The following is a 19,350-nucleotide window of genomic DNA, read 5'->3' as shown; positions in this document are numbered from 1 at the left end:
CACCTGCGGGAGGTCGTCCTCCCTATCGTCCATCTGCACTGGGCGCTAGGTTCAGGCCACCTCAGCAGAGAAGTCAGAATTTCCGTGGACCCCAGAAGCCTTACAAGATGGCAGTACAACCCAACAAGGCAGTCGCAACTACGGTACAAGGCAGTTCCAAGGAAGCTGTGGGATCTGCTGGGAAGTGAGGGGACCCTGCTACAATTGTGACCAACCCGACCACTTTTCAAGATTTTGTCCTTATCCGTTCAAGAAGAAGCAGACCTATAATGCTCGGGTACATAGGACGACTGTGGATGAGATTCCTGAGGGTATCTACCAGTTGGGGAGAGCTTCCCGCCGAAGGATCGACGGCACCGGCACACAGCCAGTCGCCTGGCGGCCCGGGCCACAGACAGGAGATGATACTCCTACGAGAGAACATGAGAATAATCAGAAAGAGCAGCACCGGCACACAGCGTGTCGCTGCTCCAATTTGGGAAAGCGAGGCCGGGGAACGGCCGATCCAGGTTCTGGACTGGACTGAGCCAGTGTGTCTGGAAAGCACCTTTTGGCTGGCTGGACGATCTTTTGGTCACTGTGCTCTACTGTTCCTACACAGGCTGGGGATGGAGTGCTAGGTCATCAAACGACGGACAAAGACAAACGTGCTAGTATAACAATGCTGCTTAACAATGTCACTTGTGTTCACTTACAAAAACAATGTCACTTAAGTTTTGCTTACCGACCGCCTGCTTTAAAGTTGATCAGTGCGGAGGCAAAGCAACCGACGGCTACACCTCCCTGAAAAGCACCTGTAACGAATACTGGTGCAGAGAGGGAAGCCTCCAAAGCCTCTTTCTTGTACGACTAAACCCCGTTTCCTGTCCTCACTACCCTACCTGTTCAGCGACACCACACATGCTCAAACTGTTGCTTACAAAGAAAACAGTTGCATGCTTATAAAACCCATCCCCCCGAGCAGGAGCGTTAACCCACAACCGACACACTCACTCTCAGCTCGCTAGCTAGCCAACGCGAACAATGGCGTCGGCGTCGACGTCTCCGCGCGCCGCAGCACCTCAGCTCCTCCTCGTGCTCTCCCTGCTGCTGGCTGCTGCTGCTAGTGCCTCGTCCCTGCTTCTCCCGAACAATGCACACCCGCCGAGACCTTCGTCGCCGGCGCCGGCGCCCCCGGCGGCGAAGGCAAGGGAGGAGGGCGGCGGCGTCTCGGCGGGGCTGATCTCCACGCTGCGCGAGACGCTGGACGCGATCAGGGGCGTGGCGGCATCGGCGGCGGCATCCTCGGCGCGACCTCCGCCTGACCTCCGCCGTCGCCGACTGCCTCGACCTCCTCGACCTCTCCTCCGACGAGCTGTCGTGGTCCATGTCCACCACTTCGGATGACGAATAAAGCCCCGCCGAGGCGGGGGCGGGGGCGGGCGGCCGCCTCGTCGGCACCGGCGACGCGCGGTCCGACCTGCGGTCCTGGCTGAGCGGCGCGCTCGGGAACCAGGACACCTGCAAGGAAGGCCTGGACCAGACCGGCTCCCCGCTGGCCTCGCTCGTCGCCACGGGGCTCGACGCCGTCACCTCGCTCCTCGCCGATGGCCTCGGCCAGGTCGCCGCCGCCGCGGCCGCCTCCGCGAACGCCGCGGCGTCCTCCTCCTCCCGCCACGGCGCCGCCGCCCCGCCGCGGTGGGTGCGCGCGAGGGATCGGCGGCTGCTGCAGATGCCCGTAGGGCCCGGGGGCCTGCCGGTGGACGCCGTGGTGGCGCAGGACGGGAGCGGCAACTTCACGACGGTGAGCGCGGCCGTGGAGGCGGCGCCATCGCAGAGCGCGGCGCGGCACGTGATCTACGTGAAGAAAGGCGTGTACAGGGAGACGGTGGAGGTGAAGAAGAAGAAGTGGAACCTGATGCTGGTCGGCGACGGCATGGGCGTCACGGTCATCTCCGGGCACCGCAGCTACGTCGACGGCTACACCACCTACCTCACCGCCACCGTCGGTGAGTCTGAGTGCAGCATGTGTCCTAACTGTTCCTCCGCTCTGCCTCAAAAATAATTAAATTTCGTGAAAACTCCACCATGTTTTAAGAGTAGAGGATCATACTGTGGTCCATGCATGCATGGTCAAAGCAAAATCTACGAACGACGAAGTGATGAATCCCACTAGCCACCACGGGTTCTCTCGGTAACGCTAGCAATGTCTAGTTTCTTTGCTTTGGTAAGCTAGATTCACCTGGGATAAGCTCAGTAAATTTACATTACCAGCTTTAAGTAGTAGTACTACTACTGTATTAGACGTCTGTCGACGTACGAGAGATGGTCAAGGTGCCATCGTTGCACTGTGGCATGGCTACGACCGACTGTACGTTGCGGTGCACGTCAGGTGTGGCAGCAAGCATGTCATAGATCACCGGCAAAGCATGCAGTAGCACGGGTCGGTGCGGTACCAACCCAGGGGTGGCGCCGTACCAATACCATACATGGATATCCAGAGAGAAAAGCACCATGGTTCGAAAATTTCAGGGGAGCCTGCCCTGGCACGGGCTTGGCAGTAGCAGAAGTAGTTACCTGCTGCATGCCGGAGTTGATGCAATGTCACGTTATTTATAAAGATGAGCAACGGGCCGGCACGGCACGGCACGGCCCGATCGGGCTCGGGCCCTTTTGGCCCGCCGGGCCACCGGGCCGTGCCTGAACAGTCCACCGTGCCTGTCGGACGGCCCAGGCACGGTCCGTGGGCCGAATATCGGGCCGTGCCAGCCCGTTGAGCCCGCGGCCCACTGGTCCATCGGACCGGCCCATAGCCCGTTACATAGTAAACACCATATTTAACAGCACAATCACAGGTTCACATATTCATATTTAACGATCACAGAAACACCAGATGACAAAAGATTTGAGCTTTTTATGCAATGCCGCCTCATTAAAAACCATTCTAGGTAAAACTCACACCTCGTGAGATAAAACCCTAGAAAGGAAAATAGTACGACCAGCTCAATAAATTAAAACGGGCCTCCACCGGGCTGGCCGTTGTAAAACGGGCCGTGCCGTGCCGCCCGGCGGGCCAAGGCCTCAGCCCAAGCCCGGCCTGCTACGGGCTTCGGGCCGACACGGGCCCGGTTAGGGTTCGGGCCGTGCCGTGCTCGGGTCGGGCCCAATAACCGTGCTTTGGGCCGGGCCTTTGGCCCACGGGCTGCATGCACATCTTTAGTTATTTAGTTGCCTCCTGAGCCCTGGATCGTGCTGCTGTACAGGCTGTGGCGCACGCAGTTCCCGTGCCGCACTCGATCGTGCTGCTGTAGGTAGGTGCAACTATGCGGCGAGCCGGGAGTTTCCACGGACAAGCACGACGAGTGCACTGTGCAGTAGACAGTAGTGTGGTATACCATTCAAGCTAAAGGTTTCCAAACGGGCCAGGCCCATCGGGCCAGCACGGGCACGATGCTGATTTGGCCCGGTACGAAAACGGCCCGGCCTGGCCTCTCCCGTGCCCGTGCCAAGCACGGCACGGCCCCGTGCCCGTGCCTGGGCCGCGATGCCAGCCCGTTGGCACGACACGGGCACGGCCCGCTCCAGAGGCCGGCACGGGGTCGGCACAGCTTGGAGCCGTTGGATGGAGACCCCGGCGATTCCTAGCCGTTGGATGTAGGGTTGGGACGAGTGGCTATATAAGCCAGCGGCCGCTCCTGGCTGCGCTGAGCCGCTGAGCACTGTGCTCATTCTCTCCCCCGCTCGGCCGCTTCCCAGCACTACTACACAAACTTTACTGGAGGCGGACGTTTTTGGTTTTCCGCGGCGGGCAAAGCCGTCCGCCGCGGCCTAGAGGCCACGGTAAATCGTGGCTTAACCGCGGCGGGCGGCTTTGCCCACCGCGGTTAATCTATTTACAGCGGCGGGCGGTGTAACGTGCCCGCCGCGGTAAATATACTTTTACCACGGCGGGCACGTTAGGATGCCCGCTGCGGTTAATCATTTAAAAAAAACAAAAAAAAACAGGAGCCCGCCGGCGAGCCCGTTCTCGAGCCCACCGGCAACGGACCCGGGCTTCCCACGGCCGCCACCACCTCGCCAGTCGCTCGCAGGGGACCACGCCGACGCCTCCTCGCGGATCCCCGTGCCTCCTCGCGGATCCCGCCGCGTCGACGCGTCCTCGCCCGCCGTGGTGGAGGTCCCAGCGTCGTGGCCGTGGTGGAGATCCACCGCCGGATCCGGTCGCTCCACCGCCAGATCCACGGAGGAGGAGGGTGCAGCCGCCAGATCCGTGGGGGAGGAGGTCGCCGCCGTCGGATCCGTGGAGGAAGAGGTCGCCGTCGCCGGATCTGGAGAGAGGAAGAGGGAGGAGTGAGGGAGATGGAGAGGAAGAGGGAGAGAGGGAGATGAACTCACTGGATTTGAAACCCTAGCCCCGCGCCGTCGTCGTTCATGGAGGCAGCAAGCGCACGTGCTGGGGGCACCGGAGGGGAGGGAGGAGCACACGGCAGCGTCACGGACGAGGCACCGCCGAGCTGACGGAGCACCGAGGGAGGTCGTGCGCGGAGTAGGGATGGACGGCGCAGGGGAGGGCGGCCAAGGCCGCGCACCGAGCAGACGAGCGGAGCCAGACGCCGGGTGGGGCTAGGGGCGCAGCAGGTCGCGGTCGGAAGCCGGGGCTCGCACGGAGGCCGGGCGAGGCAGCCCCGGACGCTGCGGGCTTCAGCAGGTGGGGCGCGGACGCTGCTTGCGAGAGGGGCGCCGATGCGGCTTGGGAAAGCGACGGGAGCGAGAGGGGCGCCGATGCGGCTTGGGAAAGCGACGGGAGCGAGAGGGGCCGAGCTGGGAGATTTTAGGACGCCCGCATTTTAGGTGGCGGGCATTTTAGGACGTCCGCCACGGTAAATCAATTTACCGTGGCGGACGTCTTAAGATGTCCGCCGCGGAAAATAGGGTATTTTTCGTGGCGGACATCTTAAGACGTCCGCCACGGTAAATCGATTTACCGTGGCGGACGCGTTAAGATGTCCGCAGCGGTAAATGTGGATTTACCGCAGCGGGCAAATAAGGTTGCCCGCTGCAGTAAATGGATTTACCGTGGCGGACGCGTTAAGATGTCCGCTGCGGTAAATGGGGATTTACCGCAGCGGGCAAATAAGGTTGCCCGCTGCAGTAAATCATTTACCGCAGCGGGTGTCTCAGTGGCCGGCCGGACACCGAATTACCGTGGCGGGCAAAAACAGTGCCCGCCACGGAGGCCAATTATGCAACGCTGCGCAAGTTCATTTCTGTAGTAGTGCAGTCCGCTCCGCTCTCCTCTCTTCTTCGAAACCCTAGCCGCTCACTCACCTGATCTCCTCTCTTCTTCCCGGCCTCCGGTGGCTGGTGACGGCAGCGGTGGCTGGCACGGGCACACGGCACGGCCTTCTACACCCCCCTCTTCTCCCTGACCGGCGATGTAGCTTAGTCGTCTCCATCTCCTCGTCGTCTCTCTCTCGTTGGTCTCGTCGACCTCGCTGGACTCCGGCGTCATTGGGGCTCCGCAAGGATGCGTTGAGGTACCAGGACGCCGGATCTGAGCGACGTCGGCGTCGCCGTTGCCTCTGGTGCTCCGTCAAGCGAGGTGAGCTCAGATCTGCTTCTTGTTCTTCACTTCATTTCTTTTCTTGTTCTTGATTCGGTGTTCTTCACTTCTTGTTCTTGATTGTTTGTTCTTCATCTCTTCTTCTTCTTCTTGATTTAACCTTAGATCTGTTTCTTTTTTTTTGAAGCCGCTGGCGTTGAGGGACCGGAGGCCGGCGACGACGAGATGTCGGACGAGCAGGAGGACATCAGTCTCTCCATGACCATCAACGACGAGCTCCGCCTATGCGGGATGACCGGAGACGACGAGGACGATGTCGTTGGGGATGCCGAGGAGCTCTTCGGCCGTCGTGCTGCCGAGGAGCTCAACGGCAGCACTGCTGGTAACCCACTTCCCGTCGACGACGGTGATGGCCCCAACGCCGTCCAGGGCGACGCTCAAGCTCAAGCCGCTGGTGATGACGGCTCAAGCAGCAGGCCTAATCGCCCTTCTAAGCGTGATAGTTTGATTGAAGATTTGAAGAATTGTGCTGCTGTTTGTGAACATTTTAAGTGTTATTGAGGTTTTAGTGCCCAGGCACGGCACTAATCCGCTGGGCTGCCGTGCCTTGTGGCACGGCACGACACTGCCTGGACTCCTTAGTGTCGTGCCTGGGCCGGAGTGGTGGCACGACGGCACTACACAGCACGGCACGGTCAGGATGCCGTGCCTGATAGTGTCGTGTCACGCCGTGCTAGTGCCGTACCGTGCCCGGGCGGCCCGTTTGGAAAACTTTAATTCAAGCCCCTCCCGCCTTAACTACACTGCCAACGTGCAGCATTAACACCAGACCAGTTCTGGATTTCGGTGTACTGTAGTTGGGATACTATGCCATGCATGCATGCACGAGTTTAAATGCACCCGGCCTATAAATTTCCAAACGGGCCGCGCGAAACGGGCTGGCACGGGTCCGGTGTGAAAAAGCACGGCCCTAGCCCGGTACGGCCCGGCCTCGCCCGTGCCCGTGCCTAGGCCGAAAGGTCGGCCCGCCGTTGGATCGCCGGGTGGCCAGGGGGTCCGGTATATAAGCCGCCCGATGCGGCCGCTCTCCCCACACCCCTCACTCGTAACCCTAGCCTCTCGCCCTTTCCTCTCCGGCTCTCCCCACTCACTCTGTCGCTCGCCCGCTCATCGCCGCACTCGTAACCCTAGCTCCTCGCCGCTCTTCGCCGCACTCGTAACCTGGGCTCCTCGATGCCGTCACCATGGAGTCTTCCGTCTGGTAAGGGGTCAGTTCCGGTGCCCGGTGGTTCCCTCTTCTCCCTCTCCGCCCTCAATCTCCCTCTTCTCTTTCAGATCCGGTGGTTCCCGCCCTTCATCTCCATCTATTCCCTTATTCTTCATCCCTGAACGTCGATTGAGCCTCGTTCTCGGCATCCTCGCCGCATCTCCGTCATCTGTCTGTCGTCCACATCGCTGGCTGCCACCACCTCCGGGGCTCTGGTCTCCGTTGAGGTACCGGGGGTGTGCAATCGGTCCATCTCATCGTCGTCGTTTACGGGGCTACGGCCGTAGAGGTAAGGGTAAACCCTAACCCTAACCCTAACCCTAACCCTAACCCTAACCCAAACCCTAATCCCCAACCTAACCCTGCTTTTATCTATTGATTGTGGCAGACGTCGAGGAACCGGAGACGACAGAGATGGCCCCAGGCGCCGGGCGACACGACGACGGGGAGTTTGACCACTCCTAGAATGACGAGCTGCGTATGTGCGGGATGGCTGGAGATGATGAGGACGATGATGTCCGCGAGGACGCTGCCGTGCTCTTCGGCCGTTCTGCTGCTGATCCCCTTCCCGTCGACGACTCCGACCCCCCAGTCGACGTGGCTGATGCCGACAGTGGCCAGAGCGAGGTTAGCCCTGTCGGTTCTAATTGCCCTTCCACATCTGCTGTCTGGGAGGACTTTGAGAAGCACTACAAAACTGAGAAAGGTAGAAAGATCAGGTTTGCTGCCACTTGCCTTCATTGCCATAAGCGCTACTCTGCTTATTCTGCTCATGGCACTGGGCATCTTACTCGACATCTTGCTAAGTGTTCTAAGAAACTTGAGAAGACTCGGGGCATGACTCAGACTCATATTGCTTTTAATTCTGATGGTTCTGTTCGTCGTTGGGAGTACAGTGCTGAGGTAGCCCGTGTTGAACTTGTTCGTATGCTTAGATTGGACCTACCTCTTATGATTGGTGAAACTGAGGCATTTAAACTTGTTCGGCACGCTCCAGGAATGATAGTGCCGTGCCTGGGCCTGGAGTCGTGTACGGTGGCACGACACGGCACGGCATGGTTCATCAGCTGTGCCTAGCGTGCCGTGCCAGGGCGGGCTAATGCCATGTAGTGCCGTGCTGGCACGTTTAGAAAACTATAACCCGGCCCCTCCGTATCCAACTGTCCATGCATGGGCATGGGCTGGGCCGCTGGGGTTAGCAGCTCGTCTTGCCCACAGAGCCTCTGCCGAGGGGCCAAGAGCATTGATACATCATCATCTGCGCGTCCTTTTTGCGAGCCGCGGATCGATCGAGCTCCACTGCTCCAGCCTCCAGGACCGTCCGGACGGCACCAATGGCGGAGCTACGTGGTGGCCATAGTGGGCCATGGCCCCCCTTTCCCTCCGTGATTTGCTGAAGCCCCTGTCCTTGCTTGAGCAGTGAAGTCTGTGAGTTAGCAGTAAGTTTGCATGCGCCCTAAGTCTACATGCATTGTAAGCCCACGGCCAGGGTCAGGCATGCATGTCTCTACGCAGACATAGAAACCGTGTAGCATTTCCTCCATCTAAAAAATAAAAAAAAAAAGCAATTATGTAGCAGTGGTCCCACCCACTCGGCTCAGCCGTTACTCCATTAGCATGTTTTCTTTGCTTCTGTTGCTATGCGCCGTTTTGAGTCTTGTTGATTTTTCTATCTTTTTTCCTTCTTAACTTTTCAATCGATAAATTCTACATAGTATGTGTATTAGAATTGCTAATTGAGTAATATATATTGGGGTTGTCAATCGATATCTTATGTTGCTTTTTTATAGAATTTTTTATGCTCGGCTATTGTGTTGCTGTGGTTTAATTATAAGTACTTCCATTATTTTTGTTCACTGCTTATGTACATATAGATTCAATTGACAAATGGCCCCCCCCCTTTATTTTACTTCAGGCTCCGCCACTGGACGGCACCGACGCAACAACGATTCCATCTTCCTGCAGAAAAAAGATGCCGTTGCTGTTGCTGCTTGCGTCGCCTGCTACTCGAGAGTCCGTATATGCGCATCCTTCGCGTTCGCGTCTGGGCGCCCAATTCCTGCGGGTTGGATGGCATCGGCAGCGCCCAATTCTCGCGTATCTGTGATCTCGGCTCGGGATTCCGCCGTCCAGTCTCGGCTCTCTGGTTCTTGCCTGGCTCAGGTCAGGTGTTGAGTACGAAACATGCGATCATTTTGGCCCAGTGGACAGTGTACTGTGCTGTAGTACTCGATGGGGGCGCACCCACAGGTGCCGAGCAGAGCACATGCGCATGCATGGAGTCATGGAGACTCTGATGGGCATTTGTGTCGACCTGCCTACTGTACCTGTGCAGCGCAGCTGTGCCTGCCAACCACTAATCTGACGCAATTTCGATCGGTTTTTGCTCCCACACCTGCAGCTGTGAGCGGCAAGGGCTTCATCGCGCGTGACCTGATGTTCGAGAACACGGCGGGGCCATCGAAGCACCAGGCCGTGGCGCTGCGGTGCGACTCGGACCTCTCCGTCTTCTACCGCTGCGCGTTCGAGGGCTACCAGGACACGCTGTACGCGCACTCGCTCCGACACTTCTACCGCGACTGCCGCGTCACGAGCACCGTCGACTTCGTCTTCGGCAACGCCGCCGCCGTGTTCCAGAACTGCTCCCTCCTCGCGCGCCGCCCGCTGCCCGACCAGAAGAACTCCGTGTCACCGCGCAGGGGCGACTCGACGCCAACATGACCACGGGATTCGCCTTCCAGTTCTGCAACGTCTCCGCCCACGCCGACCTCCTCGACGGGACGACCAACGCCACCGCCGCCGCGGCGCCGCCGACACAGACGTACCTCGGCCGGCCGTGGAAGCAGTACTTGCGGGTGGTGTTCATGCAGCCGTACATTGGCGTGTTAGGATTGATCTCCCACCAGTTAAGCCCAACGGCCTAACTGGGCCTTGTTCTCGTGCCCTGATCGGGGGCGCCCAACCCTACATGGTTGGTGGGCCCCCGTCGCACAGCGCTATAAAGGAAAGGTGGGGGCCGGGGCTCGCGGTACGAGGTTGACCACGCCGCCAGTCACCCCACCGACATCCTAACCCTAGACCCGATCTTGAGAAGGGGCGCTGCCAGCGACGGGAAGCACCACCGACGCCGGCAACGCCACCCCGACGCACTCGCCGCCGCCGAGGACGCCACAGCGCCGACTCCCTCTCCACCGAACGTCGCTGCCGGCGCGCAGATGGCGTCCGTCAACGAAACCCCGGCTGGAGCTTCGACAACTACGGCATTTGATGGTTTGCAACCTATCACCCCTCTCTCTGTCTCTCTGTGATCCCGAACATCTATTCCTACTATGCTAAGTATCCCGATCTGATGAATATACCTAAAACGAAACCTAACAATGGTACCGGAGCCAAGGTTTGACAAGAAATCAGATCGGGGAAGTGAATCCGACCGATCTGATGCGGATCGGGAAAGAAAATAGAAAACCGAACCCTAAGACCTAACCCTAATTCCCCAAATCAAATCTGAAGAAGGGATTGAAGAAGGGAAAAGGGGAGGGTCGGATTCCGAGAACCCTAGACGCAAATCCGAAAGAGAGAAAAGGGGAAGAAGAAAGAAGGGTAGAACCCTAACCCTAATCCCAGTTTTTCCATTCGGATGAACGAAAAGAAAGAAATAAAAAGCAAAGAAATCGAATCGGCAAGAACAAACCCTAACCCTAACCCTAGTTTTTCCCCATTCGGATAAAACCGAAAAGAACAAACTCAAAATCAAAAAGGGGAAAATTAGGGTTAGGGTGATGAGGACATCAACACCGATCATACATCCACGCCGTCCACGCCGACACCTGCTGGTCCTATTACTCGTGCTCGTGCTCGAAAAGTTAATCATCAAGTGAGTTCCTTCTTGAGCTCTTGTCTATCCTGTTTAGATCTTGGAGACACGTGCACTCTTGTTTTGATTAGGAATCAAGGAGAAGACCGAAAGGGAAAAGGACTCGCGTAGGCTGGATTCGGACTGCAGCACACCTCCAACTTGCGACGGTCGCCACGGTTACATACGGAGCTGGATTGGGGTGATTCTGGACTTGTTGAAAAGCTAATAAAGTCTACTTTCATACGGATCTGACCTCATACTCATACCTGCTCAGAAGCGGCGTCAACAGTCCAAAAATCACCGAGAGGTCTATTCTGTCTAGGGTGTTGCGCCACCTTAAGTTAGCCCAATGGGCTTGTATCATTTAGAGTCCAGTAGGGACGCGTCCTAGGGTTGGAGCACGACCCAAACTCTCTTGTGGTCATCCTCCACACGTCATATACCCCTTAGCTGCCACCAGGAACACTTGGATTTTGTTTAGATCAAGTTTAGCCTTTGCTACTTGCTTGTAGGCGCGCGTGCTGATCCAGCCGCCCGTCTTTTTGTCTTCGGAACTCCACTCATAATAAGATTCAGTTTGAGGTTTTCAATTTCATCTTGCAAATTCAGTGCTTGTTTCGTTGTTCTTGCTAGTTCTTCGATTGCTTGCAGGACGGGAGCCCTAGTGGCTGGTTGTTGCGCTCCACAAGATCGTGACGGCCTTTGGAGGTGGTGTATCGGTTGCTAAGGCGCAGTCTTGGAAGGCTGTAGTCGGGCCGTGAACGTCATCTCCATCCACCAAATCGAGTTATCTCACGCCTCTCATCGAAAGATCATCCATAAACCCTAGCGGGTTCATATCAATTGGTATCAGAGCAAGGTTTATCGGTGAGAGACTTTCAATCCTTCACTGTTTTATTTTTCCTATAGTCCAGAAAAGCCAAAAAAATAGTAGATTAGTTTCCTGCAACCCTATAGACCTTTGAGCCGTGGCTAGTGCTACCTAGTTAGGGCTTGTTGAATATTCGGTTGCATCGGGTGTGTCGGATTGCTGGTCTTAGTTTATTCCCTTAGAGTTTCGAGTTCTTGTCACTTTCCTATCACAACACGCGCTATCATATAGTCTCTCTGTTGGCCGAATCCAAGTAAGGTTTGAAGTTTGAATCGGACAAGGAATCGGCTGCTCCTCTCTGTTGGCCGAATCCAAGTAGGTTTTCAAGTTTGAGTCGGATCAAGGAATCGGTTATTCCTCGCTGTTAGCCAAGTCCGAGTAGAATTGGAAGTTCCAATCGGACGAGGAATCAGTTCACCCTGTGGTACAAATATCAAACTAACCACGCTGCAAGTATTCATATCTAAACGAGTGGCTTACTCTAGAGAGAGAGAGAGAGAGTATCTTTTTTTACCGGAATATCCCTGCCCTTTCAGAAAAAGTGTGTGTGCTGAGTTACTCTTTGAGAGTGTTCTTGTTCATATAATCAGTTTTGAGTGCCCCTTGAAAAAAAAATTCAAAAAAAAAAGAAAAAAAAGAGAAAGAAGCAAAAGAAAAGAAGAGAAAGGGGCTAATCTTAGAGATTTTTCGTTCACTTTGGGTGGTGTGTTGTGCTCTCCTTTATGTCCAGGCTCACGTCTCTAGCACGGTCTAGACTAGGACCAGCACAGTACCGTTGATTGAACGATTATTCAGCTTGCTTTTTGTAACTAACGTGGTGCTAGTTCGTTCCTTGTTTCAGCCCACCTATAGCTCCACATATTCTACAGCTTGACAGGTCTCGTGCTGCGGCACTGATACACTTCATCCATTGCTGCAGACTTGTTGGTAGACGACCCCTCCTGTCGAGCAAGGTAAGAACTGGTAAGAACTTGTGTAACAGGTGGAGAGTGAGCGACTTGCTGTAGCTACATCCTAGTAGTTGTAGGGCTTTTATTTCTTCACTTGCCTTCTTGTTGTTTTTGTCTTTGAACCATGCCAGGGTCCGACGAAGATAACCAAATTCCACATTCGCCTCGCACAAAGGGCATCATACAACATTTTGAAAGGAAAGTGAAGCTGCACACAGAGGAACTTGATAATGACTTGCAGGTGACAAATGACAAACTTGGGCAGTTGGAGGCTACGCAGATTGCCACAAACAACAAGCTTGCAGGTTTGGACAAGTCCATTGCTAGTGTAGACAAAAGCCTTGCTGCTCTGCTGAGGCGTTTTATGACCTCCACAACAATGATAAAGACCAGCATAAAGAAGAAAAGAAGGAGGAAGATCGAGAGGATGGTAGTTATGATAAAGAATACACAGGTGATACTGAACATGATGATCGAAACACTCGTGATCGACGTCGCCTACGTCACAACCGTAGAGGTATGGGTGGCCGCCGCCGACGCGAGGTACACAATAATGATGATGCTTTCAGTAAGATTAAATTTAAAATACCTCCTTTTGATGGTAAATATGACCCTGATGCATACATTACTTAGGAGATTGCTGTTGATCAAAAGTTTGCATGCCATGAATTTCCTGAGAACACACGTGTTAGGGCTGCTACTAGTGAGTTTACAGATTTTGCTTCTGTTTGGTGGATCGAATATGGCAAGAAAAATCCTAATAACATACCTAAAACTTGGGATGCGCTGAAATGAGCCATGAGAGCTAGATTTGTTCCATCTTACTATGCCCGTGATATGATAAATAAGTTGCAGCAATTGAGACAAGGTTCTAAAAGTGTAGAAGAATACTATCAGGAATTACAAACGGGTATGTTGCGTTGTAAATTAGAGGAGGATGAGGAACCTGCTATGGCTAGATTTTTAGGTGGGTTAAATCGGAAAATTTAGGATATCCTCGCTTACAAAGAATACAATAACGTAACCAAACTGTTTCATCTTGCTTGTAAAGCTGAACGGGAAGTGCAGGGACGACGTGCTAGCGTAAGGACTAATGTTTCTGTAGGGAAAGCTAGTTCATGGCAGCAGCACATGTCTACAACTCTGTCTACACGTACTCCTACGCCATCATCTAGTGACAAGACTCGAGCTGCCCCCACCAATTCAGTAGCGAAGATAGCGCAAAAGCCGGCTGCGAGTACTTCATCCGTGGCATCGACAGGTAGAACAAGCAACATGCAATGTCATCGGTGCAAGGGATATGGCCATATGATGCGTGACTGCCCAAACAAGCGTGTTATGATTGTCAAAGATGATGGTGAGTGTTCATCTGCTAGTGATTTTGATGAAGATACACTTGCATTGCTTGCGGCTGACTATGCAGGTAGTGAGAAACACATAGAAGAACACATTAATGCAGGTGACGCGGAGCACTATGAGAGCTTGATTGTACAGCGAGTGCTTAGTGCACAAATGGAGAAGGCGGAGCAAAATCAGCGACACACTTTATTCCAAACAAAGTGTGTCATCAAGGAGCGTTCGTGCCGCATGATCATTGATGGAGGTAGCTGCAACAACTTGGCAAGTAGTGACATGGTACAGAAGCTCGCCCTCACCACCAAACCACACCCCCATCCCTACTACATCCAATGGCTGAACAACAGTGGTAAGGCAAAGGTAACGAGACTTGTGCGAATCGATTTTGCCATCGGATCATACAAAGATATTGTTGAATGTGATGTTGTGCCTATGCAAGCTTGTAATATTCTGCTAGGTAGACCATGGCAATTTGATAGAGATTCAATGCATCATGGTAGATCAAATCAATATTCGTTTCTATACCATGATCGAAAAATTGTATTGCATCCTATGTCTCTTGAAGCTATTATGCAATCTGATGTTACTAAGGCTGCAAAAGCAAAGAGCGAGAGCAATAAAAATGACAAATCTGTTGTTGATGACAAAGATGAGATAAAATTGAAAGGACGTTGTATGCTTGCTACAAAATCTAATATTAATGAGTTCAATGCATCCACCTCTGTTGCTTATGCTTTGGTATGCAAGGATGCTTTGATTTCATTTGAGGATATGCAACATTCTTTGCCCCCTGCAGTTGCTAACATTTTGCAGGAGTATTCTGATGTGTTCCCCATTGAGATACCAGCGGGGCTGCCACCAATACGCGGGATTGAGCACCAAATTGATCTTATCCCTAGAGCATCTTTGCCAAACCGTGCGCCATACAGGACCAATCCGGAAGAAACAAAGGAAATTCAGCGGCAAGTGCAAGAACTACTAGACAAAGGTTATGTGCGTGAGTCTCTTAGTCCTTGTGCTGTTCCTGTGATTTTAGTGCCTAAGAAAGATGGAACATGGCGCATGTGTGTTGATTGTAGGGCTATTAATAATATCACTATTCGATATTGACACCCTATTCCACGATTAGATGATATGCTTGATGAATTGAGTGGTGCTGTTGTGTTTTCAAAGGTTGATTTGCGTAGTGGGTACCACCAGATTCGTATGAAATTGGGAGATGAATGGAAAACTGCTTTCAAAACTAAGTTCGGTCTATATGAGTGGTTAGTCATGCCTTTTGGGTTAACTAATGCACCTAGTACTTTCATGAGATTAATGAACGAGGTTTTGCGTGCTTTCATTGGAAAATTTGTTGTCGTCTACTTTGATGATATACTGATTTATAGCAAATTCATAGATGAACACCTTGATCACTTACGTGTTGTTTTCAATGCTCTACGTGATGCACGTTTGTTTGGTAACCTTGAGAAGTGCACTTTCTGCACTGATCGAGTATCGTTTCTTGGCTATGTTGTCACTCCACAGGGAATTGAGGTTGATAAAGCTAAGGTGGAAGCTATACAAGGATGGCCTGTACCCACGACGGTCACACAAGTGCGGAGTTTCCTAGGACTTGCTGGTTTCTATCGCCGTTTTGTGAAGGACTTCAGCACCATTGCTGCACCATTGAATGAGCTTACAAAGAAGGGAGTGCCCTTTTCTTGGGGCAAAGCACAAGAGCACGCCTTCCATGTGCTGAAAGATAAGTTAACACATGCACCTCTACTCCAACTCCCTGATTTTAATAAGACTTTCGAGCTTGAATGTGATGCGAGTGGAATTGGATTGGGTGGTGTTTTGTTACAAGAAGGCAAACCTGTTGCATACTTTAGTGAGAAATTGAGCGGGCCTATTCTTAATTATTCTATATATGATAAGGAATTATATGCTCTAGTGCGGACATTAGAAACATGGCAGCATTATTTATGGCCCAAAGAATTTATTATACATTCTGATCATGAATCTTTGAAGCATATTCGTAGTCAAGGAAAACTGAATCGTAGACATGCAAAATAGGTTGAATATATTGAATCTTTTCCTTATGTTATCAAACACAAGAAAGGGAAGGATAATATCATTGCAGATGCATTGTCTAGGAGATATACTTTGCTGAATCAACTTGATTACAAGATCTTTGGGTTAGAAACAATTAAAGATCGATATGCTCATGATGCTGATTTTAAAGAAGTGCTGCTGCATTGTAAAGATGGGAAAACGTGGAACAAATTCATCGTCAATGATGGGTTTGTGTTTAGAGCTAACAAGCTATGCATTCCAACTAGCTTCGTTCACTTGTTGTTGCTGCAGGAAGCGCATAGAGGTGGCTTGATGGGGCATTTTGGAGCGAAGAAGACGGAGGACATTCTTGCTGGTCATTTCTTTTGGCCAAAGATGTGATAAGATGTGGAGAGATTTGTTGCTCGCTGCACAACATGTCAAAAGGCTAAGTCCCGGTTGAATCCACACGATTTTAGGGTTAGTCCCACATTTAACATTGCAGATTTGAAGCCTTATTTGGGTGAGGAAGATGAGCTTGAGTCAAGGACGACTCAAATTCAAGAAAGGGAGGATGATGAGGACATCAACACCGATCATACATCCACGCCATCCACGCCGACACCTGCTGGTCCTATTACTCGTGCTCGTGCTCGAAAAGTTAATCATCAAGTGAGTTCCTTCTTGAGCTCTTGTCCATCCTGTTTAGATCTTGGAGACACGTGCACTCTTGTTTTGATTAGGAATCAAGGAGAAGACCGAAAGGAAAAAGGACTCGCGTAAGCTGGATTCGGACTGCAGCACACCTCCAACTTGCGACGGTCGCCACGGTTACATACGGAGTTGGATTGGGGTGATTCTGGACTTGTTGGAAAGCTAATAAAGTCTACTTTCATACGGATCTGACCTCATACTCATACCTACTCAGAAGCGGCGTCAACAGTCCAAAAATCACCGAGAAGTCTATTCTGTCTAGGGTGCTGCGCCACCTTAAGTTAGCCCAATGGGCTTGTATCGTTTAGAGTCCAGTAGGGACGCGTCCTAGGGTTGGAGCACGACCCAAACTCTCATGTGGTCATCCTCCACACGTCATATACCCCTTAGCCGCCACCAGGAACACTTGGGTTTTGTTTAGATCAAGTTTAGCCTTTACTACTTGCTTGTAGGCGCGCGTGCTGATTCAGCCGCCCGTCTCCTTGTCTTTGGAACCCCACTCATAATAAGATTCAGTTTGAGGTTTTCAATTTCATCTTGCAAATTCAGTGCTTGTTTCGTTGTTCTTGCTAGTTCTTCGATTGCTTGCAGGACGAGAGCCCTAGTGGCTGGTTATTGCGCTCCACAAGATCGTGATGGCCTTTGGAGGTGGTGTATCGGTTGCTAAGGCGCAGTCTTGGAAGGCTGTAGTCGGGCCGCGAACGTCATCTCCATCCACCAAATCGAGTTGTCTCACGCCTCTCATCGAAAGATCATCCATAAACCCTAGCGTGTTCATATCATAGGGTTCGTCGGATGAACCTTCACCGGCGCGGAAGAAGAAGAGCCGAACCGGCTTTTTCGTCGGCGCTGGAGAAGAAGCCGAGCCGGGGGCGTTGGCTCGCCGGGCTTGGCCATGGAAGCGCCGCAGCTAGGCCGCTCGACGGCGGCGTGCTCACCCGTTGGGGAGCACGCGCGCCGGCGAGGGGGCCGGCGACGGCGCCAAGGCTCGCCATGGCTGCCCGCTCTGCCTTCCTCGCTCGCGGCTGCTCGATGGCTGCGGTCATCGCTGCGGCTGAGAAAGAGCGAAGAGTGAGAAAGGGGAGGAGAAGAATGCGCTAGGGTTTCCAGGGCGTCGGCCGCGGCGACGTTTTTGATCCGCACGAAACGTGTGCCTGGCCGTTGGATCGAGACGGACGCTCGAGATGCGCTGGGCCAACTCGAGGCCCAGGCGGGAGTGCGCTGCCGAGGCGCTTTGTCGGCCTAGGCCCAGGTTGCGGCCTGGGTGTGGCCTGGGCGAGACGCGCGGACGCTGGGCCGTCTTGGGCCGCTGCAGCGCGCACTGCTGGCCGGGCCGCGCTTCTGGGCCGAGCCGGTTTTTCAGCGCGTTTTGGGCCGCACTGGGCTGAAATGAAAGAAGAAGAAGAAAATTTTTCTTATTATTTTCCAGGAGCAATTTTAAATACATATTTTGATGAATTTGAATAATTTTGATATAATTTTCTGTGCAAATTTTATCCAACGATATTTTACTCAGAAAACAATGAATTTTTTAGTGCTTTTGGAAAATAATAACATGAAAAGATTATTAATGTTTCCGCTGTGTATGATAATTATTGTTCTCTTTGATTAAATTTGAACCAACGGGATAATTTAATTTTAAGATAAATGAATTTCTGATAATTTTGATGCGATTATGATACTGTTATTTTCTGACCAACGTTGTTAATAATAATATTATAATTTTTTATTCATGAGAAATTGTGCATTATTTTTACTTCTGCCCAACGGTGATGTAAAATGTTTGCATGGATGAATTATAAGTTTTAATTTGACCAACGTTGAGTTAAAGCATGGAATTTTATGTATAAATGTTTCTTACTTACTCTGGTGTGATTTCAGGAGGCAAATGCATTGTGAACATTACCAACATCCCGACACTCAATGGAACCAATCATCGTGTGTGGCGGGAGAAGTATGAATTGGAACTTGCGTTGGGAGAGGTCGATTTTGCCATCACCTCACCGTGTCCTACTGAGCCAGAGGACCTGGTGAGAGGTGACAATGAATCTGACGCTGATTTCGCTTCTCGAAAGCATGATCATGCTGAAATAAGAATGAAATATGACCTTGAACATAGGCAATGAACTATCTCCAACCGCAAGTGCCTGTTGGTGGCCAAGGCCACCATAGAAGATCAGATAAGGGGCTCAATTCATGAATGTGCTACTGCAAAAGAATATCTTGAGAAAACCAAGAGTCAATTTACTGGGTCTACCAAGGCCACATCAAGTTCACTTATTAAGAAGCTTATGAATGAGAAATTCACTGGTGGTAGCATAAGTGAGCACATTTTGAAGATGAACACTACGGTATCTAAGCTAAAAGAAATGAATTTGAAGGAGAAGGATTTCTTGATTCATTTGATTTTTGCTTCTTTGCCGAAAGAATATGACACCTTTATTGTGAATTACAATATGCAGCCTAAAAGATGGGGCATAGAAAGACTCATCTCAATGTGTGCTCAAGAAGAGGAGAGGATAAAGTCCTCACAAGGTGAATCTGCTCATTTTGTGAAGGATAACAAAAGAAAGAACTTTAATGGCAAGAATTCTAAACCATAAAGAAAACCTAAGTGGGATAAGTCCTCTTCCTTCGGTTCACAGGGAAAGAAACCCCAGGATTCTGAGAATCAGCAGTATGGTGGAGCTGAAAAAGATCAGTGCAAGCACTGCTTCAAGAAGGGACACTACAAGAGGGATTGTCCAGACTTCCTGA

General features: G+C 52.2%; 1 pseudogene; it reads left to right on the top strand.

Moving 5' to 3' along the window:
- Positions 1–856: 856 nt before the first annotated feature.
- LOC136482303 (pectinesterase/pectinesterase inhibitor PPE8B-like) lies at positions 857–10,073 on the top strand (annotated as a pseudogene).
- The last annotated feature ends 9,277 nt before the right edge of the window (positions 10,074–19,350 follow it).

Source organism: Miscanthus floridulus, chromosome 9 (genome assembly GCF_019320115.1).
Source record: "Miscanthus floridulus cultivar M001 chromosome 9, ASM1932011v1, whole genome shotgun sequence".
Classification (NCBI taxonomy): Eukaryota; Viridiplantae; Streptophyta; class Magnoliopsida; order Poales; family Poaceae; genus Miscanthus; species Miscanthus floridulus.
This window is presented reverse-complemented; position numbering and strand designations above follow the sequence as displayed.